The sequence below is a fragment of the Pleurodeles waltl genome, chromosome 7, assembly GCF_031143425.1.
Source record: "Pleurodeles waltl isolate 20211129_DDA chromosome 7, aPleWal1.hap1.20221129, whole genome shotgun sequence".
Classification (NCBI taxonomy): domain Eukaryota; kingdom Metazoa; phylum Chordata; class Amphibia; order Caudata; family Salamandridae; genus Pleurodeles; species Pleurodeles waltl.
Window position 1 is genome coordinate 810854799 of NC_090446.1, and position 24409 is coordinate 810879207.

Consider the following 24409-nt stretch of genomic DNA (forward strand, 5'->3'; position numbering starts at 1 on the left):
TGGGCCCTGCAAGTGGGTGCACTTGTCAGGGCGAATTAGCAGTTTAAAACTGCACACACAGACACTGCAGTGGCAGGTCTGAGACATGTCATCAGGGCTACACATGTGGGTGACACAATCAGTGCTCCAGGCCCACTAGTAGCATTTGATTTACAGGCCATGGGCATCTCTAGTGCAATTTACTAGGGATTTACTAGTAAATCAAATATGCCAATCATGGATAACCAATCACCAATACAGTTTAGGCAAAGAGCACTTTCACTTTAGCACTGGTTAGCAGTGGTAAAGTGCCCAGAGTATCAAAACCAGCCACAACGAATTGAAGCACAGGGTCAGAACCCAAAAGTCCAGGTAAACCAAGCCAAGAGCTGTCAGGTCTAAGACTCTTCTTTGCCTCTTTCTTTAATACCTCTTTTGCCTCTTTATCTCTTTAATTTCCTCCTCTGCCTCTTTGTGTATTTCTGTAATCTCCTCATCTACCTCTTTGTGTCTTTCTTTAGTCTCTTCTTTTGCCTCTTTGCCTTTTGTCAACGTTCCTTTCTCTCCACTCGTTACTGTTGCTGTTCCTGCCCTTTTTTCACCCTTATGCTTTCCTTGCTGCCACTCCCACCTTATGTCTTCCTGCCTCCCACTAACCCCCCCCACCACACCCAGCCCCTCCACCTCCCAGGACCTACTTAATGGAGGTCTCAGCATGACCCCTTTGAGCAGGTCCCCTGTCCCACCTCTCAGCCCCACTCTTGGGCACTCAAACAGCTGTGACCCAACACCTTCACCATTTGCTGCCTGCTGCCCTTCGCCTTCTCCTCTTGTAACTTTGCCTCTTTCTTTAATTTCCTCTTCTGCCTCTTTTTCTCTTTTTTTAATCTCCTCTTCTGCCTCTTTCTTTAATCTCCTCTTTTGCCTATTTGCCTCTTTCTTCAATCTCCTCTTTTGCCTCTTTGCCTACTTTCTTTGCTCTCCGTCCATTTCTGCTGCTGCTCCTGCCCTTTTTCACCCACATGCTCCTCTTGTTGCTGCTCTTGCCTTGCGTCTTTCTGTCTCCTGCTAGCCCCACCCTCTGCCACCCAGCGCTGCTCCTACCTCCCAGGTCCTACTTAATGGAGGGTGTAGTGTGTCCCAATGGAGCAGGTCCCAGTCCCAGCTCTCACCCCGCTGTTGGGCCCCTGAATAGCTGAGACCATTGGCTCCAGTCCCTCTGCAACTACACTGCTGCCAAACACCGTGACCTGAATCCAGGACACCTCAGAAAACACTTCTGCTTCACCACACTTTACGGTATGGTCTTTCACTTGCTCTCACTGCACCTTCACCTAACACAACAGCTCACCAGTCAGAACACTGCCCCCCACCAAGTGGACTATTCACCACACAAGCCGCACCAGCACAGCAACAGCTCACTTACATCCTTTTTAACACTCACTCGCCACTGAGCTGTGTGACCTCATCAGCACCCTCACCCCGACGTCATCTTCCTTCTCAATGCCTTGCTCAGCCCTTCATCCACCCATGACATCTCCACAGCAAAACCCGAGGAATACAAGATCACACACCAGGACTACATCAACATAGCCAGAGGTGAGATTGTCCCAATCCACAAAGAAACCATCCAGTGCACCACCATGACAGATGACTCATCCCGGCCTAGAACACCTCAACTTCAAACTCCAAACAGATGGTAAATCCACCATCAGAGACGCCCTCACCTGCAGACCCCCATGGTCGCACCCCAGCTTCTGCAGCATCATTGCCAACTTTATTGCCCTACTCTCCATGGTTACATCTTCCTTGATGAATTAAACTTCCAACTCGATGACCTCAATGACAACACCAGCTACCTCTTCGACAGCATGAACAACATAGGACTCACCCAACTCATCAATGACCCCACTCACACCGCCGGACACAAGATGGACCCCATCTTTACCTCCATCAACCAGGTCAAGGACAGGCACCTCATCAAACTCACCTGGACCGACGCCCGGACTAGTAGCATCAGGGCTGGGGGCCCTGGAACTCCCTCATCCAGGATCTTCTGTGTCAGGAAGCTGGCCCGCTGCTCTCTTTCGCGCCCGGAGGTGCTTTTAATCAGACACTTCTCCCACTGCGTGGGATGCCTGGACTAGTAGCGGCAGGGCTGGGGGCACTGGAACTCCCTCTTCTAGGATCATATGTGGCAGGAAGCCACCCCCGCTTCTCCCTTTCGCACCCGGAGGCACTTTTAATCAGACACTTCTCCCACTGTGCGGGACACCCGGACTAGTAGCACCAAGGCTGGGGGCCCTGGAACTCCCTCTCTCAGGATCATCTGCGGCAGGAAGTTGCCCCCGCTGCATGCTTTCACACCTGGAGACGCTTTTAATCAGACACGTCTCCCACTGCACGGGGCACCCAGACTAGTAGCAGCAGGGCTAGGGGCCCTGGAACTCCCTCTCCCAGGATCATCTGCAGCAGGAAGCCACCCGCTGCTTCCTTTCGCACCTGGAGGTGCTTTTAATCGGACACTTCTCCCGCTGCGCGGGACACCCGGACTAGTAGCAGCAGGGCTTGTGGCCCTGGAACTCCCTCTCCCAAGATCATCTGCGGCAGGAAGTTGCCCCTGCAGCTTCCTTTCGCCCCCAGAGGCACACTTAATCAGACACTTCTCCTGCTGCGGGTGCGCCCGGGCGAACAGTGAGTCAAGAGTGGGCCCGTCTGCACCTGTCAGCAACTGGACCAGGCCGGGCTGGGCCCTGTCTCTTGTCGTGAATATTTGGAGGGGTATTAGGCAATAGTGTGGCCCTCCTTGTGTTCAGCCCGTGTTAGGTTTTACCAATCGCAGAAGATACGATTGGGAATTGGAGGCAGGAGTCCAGTCTGGGGACATCAGGCTAAAATTAATTACCAGCTATCTTACCTCTGTAATGGGTGCAATTGAATCTGAGATAGGTTGGGTAGAAGCTAGTCTGAGTCCAACCTTAAAGAAGTCTGGTCCCAGAGATAAAGAAAAGGGAGTCCCTCTTGTAAAGCCCTCCATGGCTAAATCCAGGAACCCATGTGTCGTTTTAGATTAGGAGCAATTGATTGAGTCCATTTCCCCAATAATTACTGGTAGTCCCCCTCCAAGAAAGAGCAGGCAACAAGGTCCTCTTAATATTATAAATACCTCTCCTGGCCTAATATTGCCCTGCCCAAAGATTTTAACTTCACCTGGGAAGGACTTATCAAAGATAAAGGTTGGCAAAGAAAGGTCTCATTCTAAGATATCTAAGAGGGCTCTTTTGAACGTGTTGCTAATAAGAAGCCATCTATCATTTCCTGCGACCAATTTAGCCAGATTGATAATTATTTTAAAGATATTAGGCAACTGTGTTCCTTGGTTTTAAAAAAAGTGGAATAATTGAAAGGAAAGGTAAATGCCCTTATAGCCTCTGGGAAAACATCAGTCCCCCTATTTCCAATGGGAGATAAACCCATGTTTGAAATCAGTGAGCCCATGCTTCCTCTAATTCCAACTATCCCCTCAGTCCAGAGATGTGGATTAAATCATGGGTAGGACCCTACTGATAGAACTTCAATTTCTGTATCTAAAGGCAACAGAGAAAAACTATCTCATCAGCAGAGGGCTGATGAGCCTGTGGCCTGCAAGGGCCCCAAACAGGCCCCGCCTTCGGTATCCCCAAATACTCAAGCCTCCTATCCGTGGATTTCCCAGCATGTGTTCCATATATTATAATTCTGGTAAATGAAACTAGACTGGACGCTCTGCATTCTCAGTCCCTTTCTTCATTGCTAAATAAAACCATGTATTAGGTCAGAAAGTACTCGAGTTGGAGCTCAGATCTTTCTGGAGAAATTTTAACCGTGAGAAGGGTACCATGGATTGGTCCAACTAGCAAAGCTTCACCAAGGGATTTTATTGTTATTGATTTTAGAAATTCACAATTAGTTTCTTCTTTGCCCCACTGCCTCTCAACATCAACACTAGATCTGGGATCTATCAGGGATAAATAGTTGACATAATTTATCTGTTCTCAGGCCCAGCAGTTTCATTCCAGTAAACCTTGCAAGCAGAAACCTTGTTCCCCTCATCAGCCCAGGTCCTTTGACTGTTTGTCCCCCTTATATAATAGCTTCAAGCCTTTGAACTCCTTGGAGCAATTGGATTGACCATCAGCCACTAGAAATGTCATTGGGAGAGACCAGGAGGTAGATGTGCTTTCTGCAATAAATTCATACTCCCTTAGATTAATTAACATCTCTGCTGCTGTAACATCTGGGATTATCTCATGGAACGTGGCAGAATTAAAAAATAAATTGGTCAATCCAGATTGGCTAAGGCTTGTGGGCCAATATTCATATATCTGTTGTCAGGAAACCTGGCTGTTAGGTTCTCCTTACATTAATGGCTTTACCACCTACTCTGCTCCTACAATTAAATTGCCCTCGGGAAGGGCCAAGGGAGGCTTGGTCCCATTTATATCTGTATCTTCAAGGGGGGTAGTTGTACGTGTTATTGATATAATACCACATTATTTGGTACTCCTTCTCAAACTAACTGACTCATATGATGTTTTGTTGATTAACTGTTATAATAATATTTTTGATTTGTCAGATGTTAGTGTGATTGGCAGTTTGGAGACTAGAGAGCATAGGCATTGAATAGAAGCAAGAAGGATATTAGGATAATTTGAGCCGGTGATTTTAATGCCAATCTATATGATCCAGAATTATTAGAATGCTGCAGATTTTTTTATGAATATGACCGCCCTATGCAGCATTTTAAACATTCCTTTTATGGGAATGCGCTTAATCGTATGTTGGCGGCCAATTTGTTGACTTTTCCAACTCCAGAAGTTAAGGGGTTCCCACGTTTTCGGGGGGAAGTGCCCAATCGATAATCGATTTTATAGTCTATTCTAAAGACCTTATCCCCTGCGTAGGGAAGTTTAGGGTGATTCAAACATGCATGAGTGACCATAACCCTTTGACTCTAGAAATTAGGTTAGGTCAGGAGAAGGGCCCTAGCGGGGAGGTACATCAGCCAGCGCTGAGACTTAATGGGCTGAAAGGCTTGACGGCCCAGTGGGGAAAGATTGACAAACATTGGGCCTGATTACAACTTTGGAGGAGGTGTTAATCCGTCCCAAATGTGACGGATATACCACCAGCCGTATTACGAGTTCCATAGGATATAATGGACTCGTAATACGGCTGGTGGTATATCCGTCACTTTTGGGATGGATTAACACCTCCTCTAAAGTTGTAATCAGGCCCATAGTTTTTATAGAGATCTGATGACAAGAAGGAAGAGGTCATGATTGGTCTGGGGGAACATACCCCTGCACATAAAATCATTGAGGCATTCTCTACCCTAGCACGTTATTTGGCAGATAAGTTACAGCGCACAAGTACTAACTTAGATAGAAACCCCTGCTGGTTCAACCTTGCATGTACATCTGCCCTCAGAGACCCAAAGAAACTACCAGCTCTATCCCACGCAACCAGTCTGCCATTAAAGAGGCAAGAAAGATTTATAAGGCCACGCTTGCTGCCAGGAAGAAAGAAATAAGTGGAAGTGCCTGGGATGAGCTAATTGAGGCTATTAATAGCAAAGATATGAAGGCCCTTTGGCAAGTGGTCAATTCCACCATACTGGTGGATAACGTAACACTGTAATAGATACTGTTATCCCACCGCAAGTTTGGTTGGAGCACTTTTCTAAAACTTTTAAAACAGAGATCAATATACCCCAGGTAGAAGCGATTGGCCCCATCACTGGGAGGAATGGCCCCCCAATAGCCTTTCATAACTCAATAGAAGTATCCAAGGTGTTACAGGCTATCCAAAACTGCCCCTCTGATAAAGCTCCCGGACTGGATAGAATCCCAGCTGATATGTACAAAGTTCTGTCCAAATTTTGGGGGCCACTACTCACTAACGTTCCGAGGTCTGCCATGATGGGCCCCTTGGTAGATACCTGGAGTGAAGCGATTATTGTGCCATTTTAAGGAAGGGGGATCGGGCTGATCCGCAATGTTATCGCCCAATCTCCCTCTTAGACAATTCTGTTAAGTGGTACTGAGCAAGATGGAAAATTGGGCAAAGGAGACCAACTGTTTATCAAAGGTTCAGTATGGGTTTGGACCAGGGCTGGGAACAATCAAACAGACCCTTAATCTGACTTTGATAGTACAGAAATACACCAAGGCAAAAAAAGGTTGTATTAATTTAGCCTTTATGGACCTGTCCTGTGCCTTTGACACAGTTGAAATATCCAAATTGTGGACTGTCATGTCAGACATGGGGGTGGATAAAGATTTAGGGGGTCATTACAACATTGGCGGTAAAAGGCGCTTACCGCCGTGCGGAAGACCGCCAATACACCGCGGCGGTAGTCCGCCACAGCTATTATGACACACATCTCGGAATCCGTTGAAATACAGACACCCACACAACTCCGCCACACCAAAGGTCAGTGTTAAAGTGGCGAATACAAAACCTCCACGCCAACAGAAACACACCCATGCTTTACGACCCACGAATCCACGCGGCGGTCTTTCAACCAAGGTATTCCATTGGCGGTATACACCGCCGCGCTCAAAATACACACACATCTCCAAAACACTGCCACATTGGACAATTCCAAATACACACACCTGATACACATACAAACACCACTCCCACACACCCAATACAATATAAAACACACACCCACATCACCCACAAACCCCTACGACCAAAATTCACGGACTAAGGCCAGAGAGACAGCACAGTCAAGACAACCCCACCATACAGAGGCACACAACACCATCACCCACACCACATCCACGCACAAAACACCACACACCACTACACATCACCACACACATCAACACTCACACCGCCTCACACATCACACACACCATTCCATGGCACGCCAAAGACACCCCCACTTCTCCGAAGAGGAGCTCAGGGTCATGGTGGAGGAAATCATCCGGGTAGAGCCACAGCTATTTGGCTCACAGGTACAGCACACCTCCATAGCCAGGAAGATGGAGCTATGGCGCAGAATCGTGGACAGGGTCAACGCTGTTGGACAGCACCCAAGAAATAGGGAGGACATCAGGAAGAGGTGGAACGACCTACGGGGGAAGGTGCCTTCAACGGTCTCCAGACACAACATCGCGGTTCAGCGGACTGGCGGCGGACCCCCACCTCCTCCACCACAACTAACAACATGGGAGGAGCAAGTCTTGACCATCATGCATCCAGAGGGCCTCGGAGAAGTCGGTGGTGGATGGGACACTGGTAAGTCAAATCTTAACTATCATATCCCCCACCCTACCTGCATGCTATAACACACCCCCACCCTCACCCCCTCCCCTATCACTCCAACTCCTCACTAATGTACTAATAACACAAACCACACATCCCAACAACAAGCCCTGCATGACACAACTAAGCATGGTCACCCCTCACTAAAGCATGCCCACTGCACATACCCAGAACACCCCCTAACCATCATCACACAAGTCCCCACACAGGAATGCCTGCACTGGGGTACACAGACACCCACCCATTGCACACCATCACACACACAAATGCATTAATTATGCTCTTATGCCCATGCAGGAACCCAGAGGACCGTCACCACACCAGAGGGTCCAGACAACACCACTCCACCCCCAGAAGAGGCCCACAGTGACGATAGAAGCTCTGCCCTACTGGATCCAGATGACCAGCCCGGACCATCGTGGGCCTCGGACAGTCGGTTCCCCTTGCACAGGCACAGCCCAACACTGACTTTCCACCCTCTGGTAACACCAGCACAGCACCCACCCAGCGGGCCCATACCTTCCTACCCAGGACAGGTCAATCAGCGGTGTGTCCACCACTACAGGGAACCCAGGGGAACCCACCACCCCAACAACAACAGGGACCTGGGGGCAGTGGTAGTGGGCACACGGTCCAGGGGATGGAGGCACAGGAACACAGGGGAACTGGGAGGGCAGCTGTGTGACAGGGGGCGGACAGGCCAAGGGAACCCACTCTCCACAAGGCCCTCACCTACATCATGGGAGCATACCACCACTCCCAGGAGACGATGGCCACGGTCCTGGCCAAGTTTCAGGAGACCCAGCGCCTGCAGGAGGAACAGTATTTGGGGTTCAGTGAGGAGCTCAGGACCATCAGCTCCGCCCTGGGCACCATCGTAGGGGTGCTGAAAGACATACAGAACACCTTGAGGGACACCGTGGCACTCCAAGGGGCCCCTGACACTAGCATGGACGATGAACTGCCCACCACCTCCGCCGGCGCTAGTGGACAGGACGCCCCGCCACAGGACCACCACACCAGCACCCCACCCCCTGCAGATGGACAACCACCACGCAAGCGGTCCCTGAGAGCCAGGAACAGGAAAGAGCAAGATGGCAAGACCCCGCCAGGAAATGAGACCACCTTGATTGTCCCCCCACTGACCCACTTTGTTACCCTGTCCATACTTGAACTGCCCCAGCTCCACTTCCTATGCCCAGATGGGCAGTGCACCTGTGAGACTAATAGACTGGACTCTGACATGGACATTCCTCTGCCATCACCCATCCTCATATTACAACCCCCTCCCATTTCTGAGCACTTCAATTAACACCCTTGAAACACAAAACAATCTGGAGTCAGTCTGTGAGATTGTAAATATGTATTATCAATGACAGAGTCATAATGCGTTTCCCATTGTAAAGCCAACATACCTATGTCACACATCACAAGTCCTTGAAGTATGCAAGCAGATGACACACGTTGGTAACCACACCTGTGAAACCGTAATGGAAAGGTACAACTCAGTTACCAAATACTGCTTGAAATCGACAGACAGGATAGAGGTAGACGTGTGAAAGTTAATGTAATGGTAAAAATTAAAATGTTCTCACCTGTGTCTCACTGGAAATATTGCTGTATGACTGACTCCCTGTTGTCGTTGTCTTCTTCCTCAGCTTCCTCCTCATCACTGTCCACAGGCTCCACAGCTGCCACAACACCGTCATCTGGACCATCCTCCTGCAGAAAAGGCACCCGGCGTCGCAAAGCCAAATTATGAAGCATTGAGCAGGCGATGATGATCTCGCACACCTTCTTCTGTGAGTAGAATAGGGAACCACCTGTCATATGGAGGCACCTGAACCTGGCCTTCAGGAGGCCGAAGGTGCGTTCGATCACCCTCCTAGTCCGCCCATGGGCCTCATTGTAGCGTTCCTCTGCCCTGGTCCTGGGATTCCTCACTGGGGTCAATAGCCATGACAGGTTGGGGTAACCAGAGTTCCCCAATAGCCACACACGGTGCCTCTGGAGTTGAGCCATCATATCAGGGATGCTGCTATTCCGCAGGATGTAGGCGTCATGCACTGAGCCAGGGAACATAGCATTTACCTGCGAGATGTACTGGGCTGCCAAACATACCATCTGTACATTCATGGAATGATAACTCTTCTGGTTTCTGTACACCTGTTCACTCCTGTGGGGGGGACCAGAGCTACATGGGTCCCATCAATGGCACCTATGACGTTGGGGATATGTCCAAGGGCATAGAGGTCACCTTTAACTGTAGGCAAATCTTCCACCTCAGGGAAAATGATGTATCTCCTTACGTGTTTCAGCAGGGCAGACAACACTCTGGACAAAACGTTGGAAAACATAGGCTGGGACATCCCCGATGCCATGGCCACTGTTGTCTGGAATGACCCACTTGCAAGGAAATGGAGCACTGACAGCACCTGCACGTCAGGGGGGATTCCAGTCGGGTGGCGGATTGGTGACATCAGGTCTGGCTCCAACTGGGTACATAGTTCCTGGATTGCGGCACGGTCAAACCTGTAGGTGACGATTAAATGTCGCTCTTCCATTGTCAACAGGTCCACCAGCGGTCGGTACACCGGAGGATTCCGCCATCTTCTCACATGTCCCAGCTGACGGTGCCTACGAAGGACAACAGCGATGAATCAGTCATTTTTCATCCAGGTATGTACCCACAGTTAAACACAAGACTACACCAATCACAAAACCCTTCCTGTATGTGTGTTGAGTGTAGGCCTAGCTATGTGTGACGCAGAGGTAAATGAAGCCATGTGGGCCCCTGAAATGGCGGCTGCCTGACCTCTAAACTGGGACAATGGGATTGTGGGGTAACAGCGCTGGTGTTGCGCACCGTGGCGGTAGGCGGTCGTAGACCGCGGCGCAATGCTGCATTGGTTAACATTGGACCCTATGGGTCCCAGGAGCCAATGAATAGGTGCGCCGGCGGTGATGATGCGTACCGCCGCGGACGTCACCGCCGCGGACGTCACCGCCATTTTCTAACTGTTCAATCACTAGATACCTGACCTTCGACAGGAGAGGACCTACACTGCAAGTGCTGCTGTGACCTCGGTCTGGAAGCGACGATGGCTGCTGCGTCTGGGGAAAGGGCCCCTGCCTTCACTGCTCAGGAGTTGTAGAAACTGGTAGACGGGGTCCTCCCCCAGTACACGCTACTCTACGGTCCTCCAGACCAACAGGTTAGTACACAGGGAGCACGTTGTATGGGCTAGGCCTGGGTGGAGAGGGCTGATTGGAAGAGGGAAGGGGGCAGAGTTCATAGAACATTAATGCATGTGAATGAATGGGCCACATGGCCAGAGTAGGGAGGGGGCCACTCACATCGACGGTGCAGTTGGTAATGACTGTTCCTCTTCCCTTTGTGCATGTCATGTAGGTCAGCGCCCACCAGAAGAGGGACATTTGGCGTGCCATCGCTAAGGAGGTCCGGACCCTGGGGGCCCACCAGAGACGGTGCACCCACTGCCGGAAAAGATGGGAGGACATTCGCCGCTGCAGCAAGAAGATGGCGGAGGCTCAGCTGGGGATGGCCTCCCAACGTGGGAGGGGTGCCCTTCGAACCATGACTCCCCTGATGTTCCGGATCCTTGGATGGGCGCTTAAGGGCATCACAGCAGACACAAGGGGGTGAGTACAACCTCATTCTGCGGAATTTGCGTGCAGTAGAGGGGTCTGGGTGGGGGAGGAGGCCTGTGGGTGTACCTAGGCCAGCCAGAAACACGAAGACTAGGCCCCACCTCAGTAGAGTGCCAAGTCGAGGTATAGTTGCCCCTGTGGCATCCATGTGTGCAGATGTCCACCATTGCCATGTAGACCATATCCCAGAAAGTGCATATGCAGAGGCAAGGAGCACGGCGTAATGCAGGGGGCTGCTGTGTCTGTCTTGTCCGCCAACGGTAGCGGTATGCCATGCACTCAACCTGTCTTTCTTCTGTCCCCCCCCCCCCTTTTTCTGCTCTCCCTGTTCTTGACCCAAGGGTAGGTCGCTCCCCCTGCCGCTGCAGCTCCTCCAGCTCCTCCAGGTTCCTGAGTTCCTGAGACCCACCTCACAGTAAGTACCCCCCACCTCCCAGCCCCTCGCCCTGCCCCGCGCTACTTACCCTCTCTCCTGCTTCTTTTCTTCTTTTCTTCTTCTCTGTTCTTCCTCCTCGCCTGTAATCTTCTTCTGTACTCTACTTCTCCCCGTCTTCTCTCTTCTTCTGTGTGCTTCTCTGCCTCTCCTGTCGCCTCTCTTCTTCTTCATATTCTGCTGAGGTCTTCTGCCTGTCTTCTGCCTTCTGTTCTTCGTATCTTCATCTGTGATCTTCTGCTCTTCTGTGAGCTTCTGCTCTTCTGAGTTCTTCTGGACTCCTGTTTCTTCTGTTCTTCTGTTCTTCCGGTCTTCTGTTCTTCTGTTCTTCTGTTCTTCCGGTCTTCTGTTCTTCTGTTCTTCTGTTCTTCCGGTCTTCTGTTCTTCTGTCTTCTGTTCTTCTGTCTTCTATCTTCTGTCTTCGGCTCCTCTGCCCCCTCCGTCTTCTTCTCCCCGCGCCTGCCCTCCTGCCTCATCCCCCTCCCTCACTCGCCTCCCCCTCTCTATCACCCCTATCTAACCCATTCGCTCCTACCTCCTTCTCTCCTCCTATCCACCTATATCTCTATCTCTCTATCTCACTATCTAACTCCCTCACTCTCCACCTCCTCCTATCTACCTATCTCTCTATCTATCTATTTCTCTATCTATCGATTTCTCTATCTATCCATTTTCTCTATCTATTTCTCTATCTCTCCCCCCCTTCCCGCCACCCCCTCTATTACCTATTCTTCCTATCCTCTCACTCTACCTCTCACCCTCACCCACCTCTACAACCCCCCCTCCCCTATCTTCACAACCCTACTCCTATCTCTCTTCCTAATCTCCCAAACCTCCTAACACTCTCCCCCCTCCCCCAGCTCTTCTCACTCTACCTGTCCCCCCCTCCCTCGCGCTTTCCCGCCGCGACCTCCTGCACGCCCCCACCCCCCCAGCTCCCATTCGCCCCCAGCTGACCCCCCCACCTCATATGGCGACCGCTGCGCGACAGTGGTAGCGACCCTTGACCCAAGTGTAGGTCACTCCCCCTGCCGCTGCAGCTCCTCCAGGTTCCTGAGTTCCTGAGACCCACCTCACAGTAGGTACCTCCCACCTCCCAGCCCCTCGCCCTGCCCCGCGCTACTCACCCTCTCTCCTGCTCCTGCTTCTTTTCTTCTTTTCTTCTTCTCTGTTCTTCCTCCTCGCTCCTCGCCTGTAATCTTCTTCTGTACTCTTCTTCTCCCCGTCTTCTCTCTTCTTCTGTGTCCTTCTCTGCCTCTCCTGTCGCCTCTCTTCTTATTCATCTTCTTTTGAGGTCTTCTGCCTGTCTTCTGCCTTCTGTTCTTCGTATCTTCATCTGTGATCTTCTGCTCTTCTGTGAACTTCTGCTCTTCTGAGTTCTTCTCGACTCCTGTTTCTTCTGTTCTTCCGGTCTTCTGTTCTTCCGGTCTTCTGTTCTTCCGGTCTTCTGTTCTTCTGTCTTCTGTTCTTCTGTCTTCTATCTTCTGTCTTCGGCTCCTCTGCCCCCTCTGTTTTCTTCTCCCCGCGCCTGCCCTCCTGCTCCTGCCTCTGCCTCATCCCCCTCCCTCACTCGCCTCCCCCTCTCTATCACCCCTATCTAACCCATTCGCTACCTACCTTCCTCTCTCCTCCTATCCACCTATGTCTCTATCTCTCTATCTCACTATCTAACTCCCTCGCTCTCCACCTCCTCCTATCTACCTATCTCTCTATCTATCTATTTCTCTATCTATCGATTTCTCTATCTATCCATTTTCTCTATCTATTTCTCTATCACTCCCCCCCTTCCCGCCACCCCCTCTATTACCTATTCTTCCTATCCTCTCACTCTACCTCTCACCCTCACCCACCTCTACAACTCCCCCTCCCCTATCTTCACAACCCTACTCCTATCTCTCTTCCTAATCTCCCAAACCTCCTAACACTCTCCCCCCGCCACCCTTACACCCCCCTCCCCCAGCTCTTCTCACTCTACCTGTCCCCCCCTCCCTCGCGCTTTCCTGCCACGACCTCCTGCACGCCCGCCCCCCCAGCTCCCATTCGCCCCCAGCTGACCCCTCCCCCCCCTCCTACCTCATATGGCGGCCGCTGCGCGACAGTGGTAGCGACCCTTGACCCAAGGGTAGGTCGCTCCCCCTGCCGCTGCAGCTCCTCCAGCTCCTCCAGGTTCCTGAGTTCCTGAGACCCACCTCACAGTAAGTACCCCCCACCTCCCGGCCCCTCGCCCTGCCCCGCGCTACTCACCCTCTCTCCTGCTCCTGCTTCTTTTCTTCTTTTCTTCTTTTCTTCTTCTCTGTTCTTCCTCCTCGCCTGTAATCTTCTTCTGTACTCTTCTTCTCCCCGTCTTCTCTCTTCTTCTGTGTGCTTCTCTGCCTCTCCTGTCGCCTCTCTTCTTCTTCATCTTCTTCTGAGGTCTTCTGCCTGTCTTCTGCCTTCTGTTCTTCGTATCTTCATCTGTGATCTTCTGCTCTTCTGTGAACTTCTGCTCTTCTGAGTTCTTCTGAACTCCTGTTTCTTCTGAACTCCTGTTTCTTCTGTTCTTCCGGTCTTCTGTTCTTCTGTTCTTCTGTTCTTCCGGTCTTCTGTTCTTCTGTTCTTCCGGTCTTCTGTTCTTCTGTCTTCTGTTCTTCTGTCTTCTGTTCTATTGTCTTCTATCTTCTGTCTTCGGCTCCTCTGCCCCCTCCGTCTTCTTCTCCCCGCGCCTGCCCTCCTGCTCCTGCCTCATCCCCCTCCCTCACTCGCCTCCCCCTCTCTATCACCCCTATCTAACCCATTCGCTACCTACCTCCCTCTCTCCTCCTATCCACCTATCTCTCTATCTCTCTATCTCACTATCTAACTCCCTCACTCTCCACCTCCTCCTATCTACCTATCTCTCTATCTATCTATTTCTCTATCTATCGATTTATCTATCTATCCATTTTCTCTATCTATTTCTCTATCTCTCCCCCCCTTCCCGCCACCCCCTCTATTACCTATTCTTCCTATCCTCTCACTCTACCTCTCCCCCTCACCCACCTCTACAACCCCCCCTCCCCTATCTTCACAACCCTACTCCTAGCTCTCTTCCTAATCTCCCAAACCTCCTAACACTCTCCCCCCTCTACCCTTAAACCCCCCTCCCCCAGCTCTTCTCACTCTACCTGTCCCCCCCTCCCTCGCGCTTTCCCGCCGCGACCTCCTGCACGCCCCCGCCCCCCCAGCTCCCATTTGCCCCCAGCTGACCCCTCCCCCCCTCCTACCTCATATGGCGGCCGCTGCGCGACTGCGCAGCGGGCGCGCCAGAGGCAAGCCCGTCTGCGCCCGTCTGCGCCTGGCCCGCGCCCAGCGCCACGACCCCTGGTCCCCAGCTCTCCCAAGCCCCGCTGATCTGCTACGACCCCACCGCCCTCCTCGCCCTCAACCCAGGACGCTCCAACACCTGCTTCCAAGCTCACCCCAAACGCACCCATGGACCCTTCGCCTGCAACTCCTGCAAACGCATCTTCCACCACGCAACTACCACGACCACAAGCCCACGCGCCATCAACCACCTCAAGTGCATCCTGGTCAACGCTCGATCTGTCCACAAGCACGCCGTTGAACTCTGGGACCTCCTGGACTCCGCAGCACCGGACGTCGCCTTCATCACGGAGACCTGGATGAACGCCTCCTCTGCTCCAGACATCGCCACCGCCATCCCCGAAGGCTACAAGATCTCCAGAAAAGACCGCACCAACCAAGTAGGAGGAGGTATCGCCATCGTCTTCAAAGACTCAATCAGCATCACCACCTCCACCGAAGACACCCCTCTCGCCACTGAACACCTGCATTTTCAGATTCGCACCGACCCGAGGACCACCCTCAGAGGATCCCTCGTCTACCGTCCTCCCGGACCGCGCGCCCCCTTCAGCGATGCCATCGCCGACTTCATCTCCCTGCACGCCCTCGCCTCACCGGACTACATCCTCCTAGGCGACCTCAACTTCCATCTGGAACAAAACAACGACCCCAACACCTCCACCCTGCTCGACAACCTCGCCAACCTCGGCCTCAAACAACTGGTGAACACCGCTACCCACATCGCCGGACACACGCTTGACCCTATCTTCTCCGCCAGCAAACACGTCTTCTTCAGCCACACCTCCGCTCTACACTGGACCGACCAAGGCTGTGTTCACTTCACATTCCGACGCGAGACCCGCCACCTCCGCACTCAACCCATCCCTCGTCGACAGTGGAACAAGATCCCCGAAGAGCAACTCTTCTCAGCACTCGCCGCCAACCAACCCACCCTCACCACCGACCCCAACGACGCAGCCCTCAGCCTCACAAACTGGATCTCCAACTGCGCAGACAACCTTGCTCCCCTCAAACGCACGCATCGACAGACCAACACCAAAAAACCTCTCTGGTTCTCTGCCACCCTCAAAGAATCAAAGAAAACTTGTCGCGCCCTCTAGAAGGCCTGGCGCAAGGACCACACCGCTGACAACATGACCGCCCTCAAGAACGCTACCCGCGAACACCACCACCTAATCCGCGCTGCTAAAAAGAACTTTTTCACTGACAGACTGGACAAACCATCGTCAAGGAGTTCTCCAACCCCAACGCCAACGCCGTCACGCCCTCACAGGATTTGTGCGATTCCCTCGCCACTTTCTTCCATCGCAAGATCAGCGACCTCCATGACAGCTTCGGACACCAGACCAAACATAACACCACCGAACCCGCACCCCCGGCCATTACCCTCAACAACTGGACCCACATCAACACTGAAGAAACCAAATCCATCATGAGCTTTATCCACTCCGGCGCCCCTTCGGACCCCTGCCCTCACTTCATCTTTAACAAAGCCGACGACATCATCGCCCCGCACCTCCAGACCGTCATCAGCTCTTCTTTTTCTTCTGCTACCTTCCCCGAATGCTGGAAACACGCCGAAGTCAACGCCCTACTAAAGAAACCTACGGCTGACCCGAGCGACCTGAAAAACTTCCGCCCCATCTCTCTTCTGCCTTTCCCAGCCAAGGTAATAGAGAAGACCGTCAACAAACAGCTGACCACCTTCCTGGAAAACAACAACCTGCTTGACCCTTCACAAACCGGATTCCAAACCAACCACAGCACGGAAACCGCCCTCATCTCAGTCACTGACGACATCAGAACCCTGATGGACAACGGTGAAACAGTCGCCATCATTCTCCTCGACCTCTCGGCTGCCTTCGACACCGTCTGTCACCACACCCTAATCACCCGCCTCTGCTCTACTGGGATCCAAGGCCAGGCCCTGGAATGGATCGCCTCCTTCCTCTCAAACCGTTCCCAAAGAGTATACCTCCCTCCGTTTCGCTCAGAACCCACTGAGATCATCTGCGGCGTACCTCAAGGCTCATCGCTCAGCCCGACACTCTTCAATGTCTATATGAGCCCCCTCGCCAACATTGTTCGCAAGCACGTCATCATCATCACCTCCTACGCCGACGACACCCAACTTATACTCTCCCTCACCAAGGACCCCCCGCCAGCGCCAAGACCAACCGACAAGAGGGTATGAAGGACGTCGCAGATTGGATGAGGCTCAGCCGCCTAAAGCTGAACTCTGAAACAACGGAAGTCCTCATCCTCGGCACCGCACCGACCCCCACAGACCACACCCGCAACCTCGGCTTCATCTTGGACCCTCTTCTCACCATGACCAAGCAAGTCAATGCCGTGTCCTCCGCCTGCTTCCTCACCCTCTGCATGCTCTGCAAGATCTTCCGCTGGATCCCCGCCGACACTAGAAAAACCGTGACCCCCGCCCTCGTCACGAGCCGCCTGGACTACGGCAACACCCTCTACGCCGGGACCACAGCCAAACTCCAAAATCGCCTGCAACGCATTCAAAACTCATCGGCACGCCTCATCCTCGACGTACCCCGCAACAGCCACATCTCCGCACACCTGAGACACCTGCATTGGCTCCCAGTCAGCAAAAGGATCAGCTTTCGACTTCTCACCCACGCACACAAAGCCCTCCACAACAAGGGACCGGAATACCTCAACCCACGCCTCAGCTTCTACGTCCCCACCCGCCTCCTCCGTTCCTGTGGTCTCGCACTCGCTGCCGTCCCTCGCATCCGCCGCTCCACGGCGGGTGGGAGATCTTTTTCCTTCCTGGCGGCCAAGACCTGGAACTCCCTCCCCACCAGCCTCAGGACCACCCAGGACCACTCCGCTTTCCGGAGACTCCTAAAAACCTGGCTATTCGAGCAGCAGTAACCCCCCCTTTCCCCTAGCGCCTTGAGACCCACACGGGTGAGTAGCGTGCTTTATAAATGTTAATGATTTGATTTGATTTGATTTTTGTGCATCAGCATCATCAGGGGAGGTACACTGGCACCGGAGCACGAGGGAGCTGCATCCCACATGGCCATGGAGGGCCACACCATGGACTCAGAATGCACCAGTGGGACGGAGGGCGAGGGGAGCTTCACGTCGGCCACCGGATCACCAAGCAGCGACACGGACTCGTCCGCCGATGGGGGCTCCCTTGTGGTGGCGGCACCATCTGTGCGCCCCACTTCTACAGGTACAGCCGCCACCTCCCCTACCAGCACCGCCCTCCCAGCAGCCCCTCAGCATTCGCCCCGTGCCTGCTCACCCAGGAGGGTGGGCATCACCTTCGCCCCAGGCACCTCAGGCCCTGCCCCAGTCACCCCTGCTGCCCTCAGTGAGGAGGCCATTGACTTCCTACGGTCACTCACTGTTGGGCAGTCTACCATTGTGAATGCCATCCAGGGTGTAGAACGAGAGTTGCAACACGGTAATGCATTCCTGGAGGGCATTCATTCTGGTTAGGCTGTCCTTCAGCGAACCCTGCAATCTCTGGCCTCAGCACTGATGGCAGCCATTGTCCCTGTGTCTAGCCTCACCCCTCCAACCTCCTCCACCCAGACCCAATCCCCTGTACCCCAGCCCATCCCAAGCACACCTACAGACCAGCATGCACACAAGTCAGCACACACAAGTAGCTCAAGCAAACATATACACTACACAACCCTCAGGCACTCACGCCAGCCTTACCCACATACAGACACAGCAACATCCACTGCCTCCACTGTGTCCCCCTCCTCCTCTTCTCCCTCCTCCCTCCCAGTCTCATCTACACACACACCTGCATGCACCACATCTACAGGCACCAGGAATCGCATGAGGACACCCAGCACCACAAGCCGCTCACCTGCACTCACCATCTCCACTGCCATTTACACTTCCCCTGTGTCCTCTCCCAGTGTGTCTGTGACGCCCCCTCCCAAAGTACACAAACGCCGGCAATCACTCACCCAACATCCATCCACCTCACGGCAGCCTCCAGTACCTGCACCTGCACCCAAAACACCTAAAGTGACACCTCCTACAACCACCTCCTCTTCCTCCACTCCCAGGCCCCCTCCAACTACCCATCCCAGTGTTCGTCAGAAACTGTCCCTCTGTAAAGTTGACCTTTTTGCCCCCACCCCCCTCCAATTCATCAGTCCCGTCGTAGCGCCTCAGCCAAAAAGCCTCCAATGCAAGTGGTGCCTGTTCAAGGTATGTGGAGTACACCGGCCACCAGGGCAGGCTGTGTGACCCGGAGCCAAGGCACTGGCAGCCCACCCCCTGTAAAGGCTCTGAAATTGGAGAGTGGACGACGGGACCGTGTGAAGACTCCTGGTGGGAAAACAACTCACATGGGTTCCAAGGGGATTGGAGAGTCAGCTGTGACTCCACCAAAGGTGGGGAAGGGCCAGAGGAAGTCTGCCCAGCCTGTTGTGAGTATCACGGCAGATAAGGGCGCCATCTTTCCCGGCGGTCGAGACCCAACCGCCAGCACCGTCGTCACTGGTCAGGAGACCACGCCCACCGCCGGAGTCATTGCCCAGGAGGGCCCAAGTATCGTCACTGGTCAGGAGACCACCACCGGAGTCAGTGCCCAGGAGGGCCCAAGTATCGTCACTGGTCAGGAGACCACCGCCGGAGTCAGTGCCCAGAAGGGCCCAAGTATCGTCACTGGTCAGGAGACCACCGCCACCGCAGGAGTCAGTGCCCAGGAGGGCCCAAGTATCATCACTGGTCAGGAGACCACCGCCGGAGTCAGTGCCCAGGAGGGCCCAAGTATCGTCACTGGTCAGGAGACCACCGCCGGAGTCACTGCCCAGGAGGGCCCAAGTATTGTCACTGGTCAGGAGACCACCGCCGGAGTCACTGCCCAGGAGGGCCCAAGTATCGTCACTGGTCAGGAGACCACCGCCGGAGTCAGTGCCCAGGAGGGCCCAAGTATCGTCACTGGTCAGGAGACCACCGCCGGAGTCATAGCCCAGGAGGGCCCAAGTATCGTCACTGGTCAGAAGACCACCGCCACCGCCGGAGTCAGTGCCCAGGAGGGCCCAAGTATCGTCACTGGTCAGGAGACCACCGCCGGAGTCAGTGCCCAGGAGGGCCCAAGTATCGTCACTGGTCAGGAGACCACCATCGGAGTCAGTGCCAGGAGGGCCCAAATATCGTCACTGGTCAGGAGACCATCGCCGGAGTCATAGCCCAGGAGGGCCCAAGTATCGTCACTAGTCAGGAGACCACCGCCGGAGTCAGTACCCAGGAGGGCCCCGGCTGCCACAGCCCAGGTGGGCTATGAGGGAACGTCATGCCACACACCAATGCCCAGTCTAGGGAACATCATGCCACACACCAATGCCCAGTCTAGGGAACGTCATGCCACACACCAATGTCCGTACCAGAACCGCCATGGCAAAGCACCGCTGAACAGTCCCGAACCGCCATGGTGAAGACCGCTGAACAGGGCAAGCACCGCCATGGCAAAGCACCGCTGAACAGGGCAATGACCGCCATGGTGAAGACCGCTGAACAGCCCAGAACCGCCATGGCAAAGCACCGCTGAACAGTCGCGAACCGCCATGGTGAAGACCGCTAAACAGGGCAAGCACCGCCATGGCAATGCACCGCTGAACAGGGCAATGACTGCCATGGTGAAGACCGCTGAACAGTCCAGAACCACCATGGCAAAGCACCACTGAACAGTCCCGAACCGCCATGGTGAAGACCGCTGAACAGGGCAAGCACACCCATTGCAAAGCACCGCTGAACAGTCCCGAACCGCCATGGTGAAGACCGCTGAACAGGGCAAGCACCGCCATGGCAAAGCACCGCTGAACAGGGCAATGACAGCCATGGTGAAGACCGCTGAACAGTCCAGAACAGCCATGGCAAAGCACCGCTGAACAGTCCCGAACCGCCATGGTGAAGACCGCTGAACAGGCAAGCACCGCCATGGCAAAGCACCGCTGAACAGGGCAATGACCGCCATGGTGAAGACCGCTGAACAGTCCAGAACCGCCATGGCAAAGCACCACTGAACAGTCCCGAACCGCCATGGTGAAGACCGCTAAACAGGGCAAGCACCACCATGGCAAAGCACTGCTGAACAGTCCCGAACCGCCATGGTGAAGACCGCTGAACAGGGCAAGCACCGCCATGGCAAAGCACCGCTGAACAGGGCAATGACCGCCATGGTGAAGACCGCTGAACAGTCCAGAACCGCCATGGCAAAGCACCTCTGAACAGTCCCGAACCTCCATGGTGAAGACCGCTGAACAGAGCAAGCACCGCCATGGCAAAGCACCGCTGAACAGTCCCGACCCGCCATGGTGAAGACCGCTGAACAGGGCAAGCACCGCCATGGCAAAGCACCGCTGAACAGGGCAATGACCGCCATGGTGAAGACCGCTGAACAGTCCAGAACCGCCATGGCAAAGCACCGCTGAACAATCCCGAACCGCCATGGTGAAGACCGCTGAACAGGGCAAGCACCGCATTGGCAAAGCACCGCTGAACAGTCCCAAACCGCCATGGTGAAGACCGCTGAACAGGGCATGCACCGGGTAAGAATGAATAGACCGCCACATCACGCATCCTTATCCCATGTGCAGCTGGGACACTGACGGGACAGGAACTTTCACGGGGAGACTAATCCAGTCTGGGCACCAGTCCCCCTCACGAGCCACTGGCGGATGTTATCTACTTGCGAAATTGAGGCTTTGCACTCCCCAGGATGGCACAGTGGGCAAGCCACCCACTGTAGAGACTTGAGAGACTGTGGCTTTGCGCTCCCCAGGATGGCACAGTGGGCAAGCCACCCACTGTAGAGACTTGTGAGACTGTGGCTTTGCACTCCCCAGGATGGCACAGTGGGCAAACCACCCACTGTAGAGACTTGTGAGACTGTGGCTTTGCACTCCCCAGGATGGCACAGTGGGCAAGCCACCCACTGTAGAGACTTGAGAGACTGTGGCTTTGCACTCCCCAGGATGGCACAGTGGGCAAGCCACCCACTGTAGAGACTTGAGAGACTGTGGCTTTGCACTCCCCAGGATGGCACAGTGGGCAAGCCACCCACTGTAGAGACTTGTGAGACTGTGGCTTTGCACTCCCCAGGATGGCACAGTGGGCAAGCCACCCACTGTAGAGACTTGAGAGACTGTGGCTTTGCACTCCCCAGGATGGTACAGTGGGCATGGAGTCCCTTCGTGGATCTGGCTTTGCAGTCATCCGGCTGAGGTGCCCCCCCTTCCCTTCCCCCTGAGGTGCCTGTAGTATTTCTATCTGATGCCCCGGCAGTGTTCTCTCCGATTGTGGTCAGGTATCTTTTGTGGGCCTCGCCCATGCATTTTTGGACTAGTGGTGCATGGACATTGATATGTACATATCTGCACTACTTCTCGTACTGTATATATTTCTGCCAGATTTTCGTATATATCTGTATATTTTTGTAAGAATTGTTTATTGCAACATTACAATGTTTGAACGGATTTCGCTTTGTCTTTGCATTCTTCCGGGGGGATTGTGGGTTGTTACTGTGATGTTTGGAAATGCATTGGTGTGTATGATGTAATATGCGAGGGTGGGGGTGGGGGTGTTTTGTGGGTGTCCCCCTAACTTTTGCCTCCACCCTCCCCCATGTCGTAGGTGCAGTACTCACCGTTGTCTTCGGCGCCTACGTAGATGGTGGTCGTAGAGAAGCAGAAAGACAAGCGCAGGGAGTATTTGTAGTTCCGGCTCTATGGAGTCCTCGTTCCTCGTGGGATGTGTTCAGGTGAGCGTTTTCCCATTGCAGCAACTGTTTCCGCCGTGTTTTTATCCACGGTGAATCCGCCCCGGAAAAGGTGGCGGATTGGCGGGCTGTAATACTATGGGCGGTACATTGTCTTCCGCCTGTCTGTTGGCGGTGACCGCCGCGCTGCTTGTCTGTAGAGCCGTGGCGGGCGGTGTGTTAAAGTGGCTGTCTTTGTTGGCGGTTTCCGCCAGGGTCATGATTCCCTTTTTTTGTCCGCCGGCCTGTTTGCGGTATTACCGTCGCTTTAACACCGTCCGCCAGGGTTGTAATGACCACATTCATCTCCTTACTTAATAGACTCCATGCCTGTACTTCTGTACGGGTTCTCTATAGTCGGGAGGGTGACCTTACTGAAGAATTTTCTTCTCTGAAGGGGGTTAGACAGGGGTGTGTGCTGGGCCCTTTTCTTTTCCTCCTTCACATAAACGGCCTTGAAGATTTTTAATGTAAAATGAGGAAGCATCTGCCTCTTATTAACTCTCAGCCGATTCCAGTATGACTTTATGTGGACAATGCTGTCCTTATGTCAAGGACAGCAAACGGCCTTCAATCCTTGCTGGACGCTTTTAGCACTTTTATGGGAACCCTTGGTCTTAAAACACAGAACAAAATCCTTTGTGAGGAAAAGTGGTCCAAAGTTATCAAAAAGTGAAAGATTTTTCTGGAAGAAGTGGAAATACTTAAAGTTCCTAACTTCACCTACCTGAGGGTTCCTATTGATGTTGACTTTAACTGGAAATTTTTAATTAGTGTTCGCATTTTGCAGTTCCAAAGAGCTATTAACACAGTTTTTAGATTTTCAAAATAACTGGAACATAAACCAGTGAGGGAAATGCTGATTGTTTTTAAACGTAAATCTCTTTCAATTGCCTCATTCGGAGCTGTGGTGAGGGGTTATACGGATTGTAAGAGCCTACAAGTAGTGGAAAACAAGTTTTTTTTTTTTTTTTTTTAGAAGGCTTTTAGCAGTACTTTAATCTACTCCAGCTGCTTTTTGCCATGACAAAGTGGGTTTGAGGGATATAGCCGACCACATAAGACTGCAACCATTATTGCTCTATTTAAGAGTCTGGCTAAATCCCGAGGCTCATCTGTGTAGGTCTGTGATTACAGATTGTTTGTCATTGACTGGATCTATGGACATTCCCTGGCTCAGATATGTTAATTTTATGTTCCCTCGTCTTGGGGTAGGGGATTATTTCCAGGACCCCAACTCTTTGCCCGGGGGGCCAGAGAGAGGATTAAGGACCTTTTCTGGCATTCTATTAATGATTCACATTTAACCAGTGGCACACCTGGGGATCTGGAGAGTCCACCGCCACAGTTGTCACATCCCAAGCTATACCTTAATATCATAATTTCTGAGCTGCACAGGTTCCTATTTACTAGACTTCGGCTAAAGTCCATACCTTATCTATTTGCATTTCCCACTCAAGGAACTTGGTTTAAGAAACTTCCGCCATGCGGCTGTGAAGGTAGATCGCACCAAAGCACTTTTCACTTTATTCTTTTGTGCAATTTATACACTGTACCTAGGAGAAGGTTTTTACGTCTCGTTCTTCCTATGGGCATTAGGCGTAGTCACCTTGCCTTTTCTTATTTACAGGACTTGGGAAGAGAGGGTACAATAGAGGCGGTGCTAAATGTTATAAATGCTGCTATTCTAATTCGTAATTGTTATTCATTGTTTTTAATGTGTTTTTATATTGAAATTGTTATTTATTTTTATCTCTGATTATGGTGCATGTAATTGATTGTGTCTTTTATGGCTCTTTAGAGCCAAATAAAGTGTTCTGATGATGATGACCTGGACCGACCACTCCATCATACACGTCAACATTTCCAGCCCTCGTACCACACCTCACCCACGCCACTCA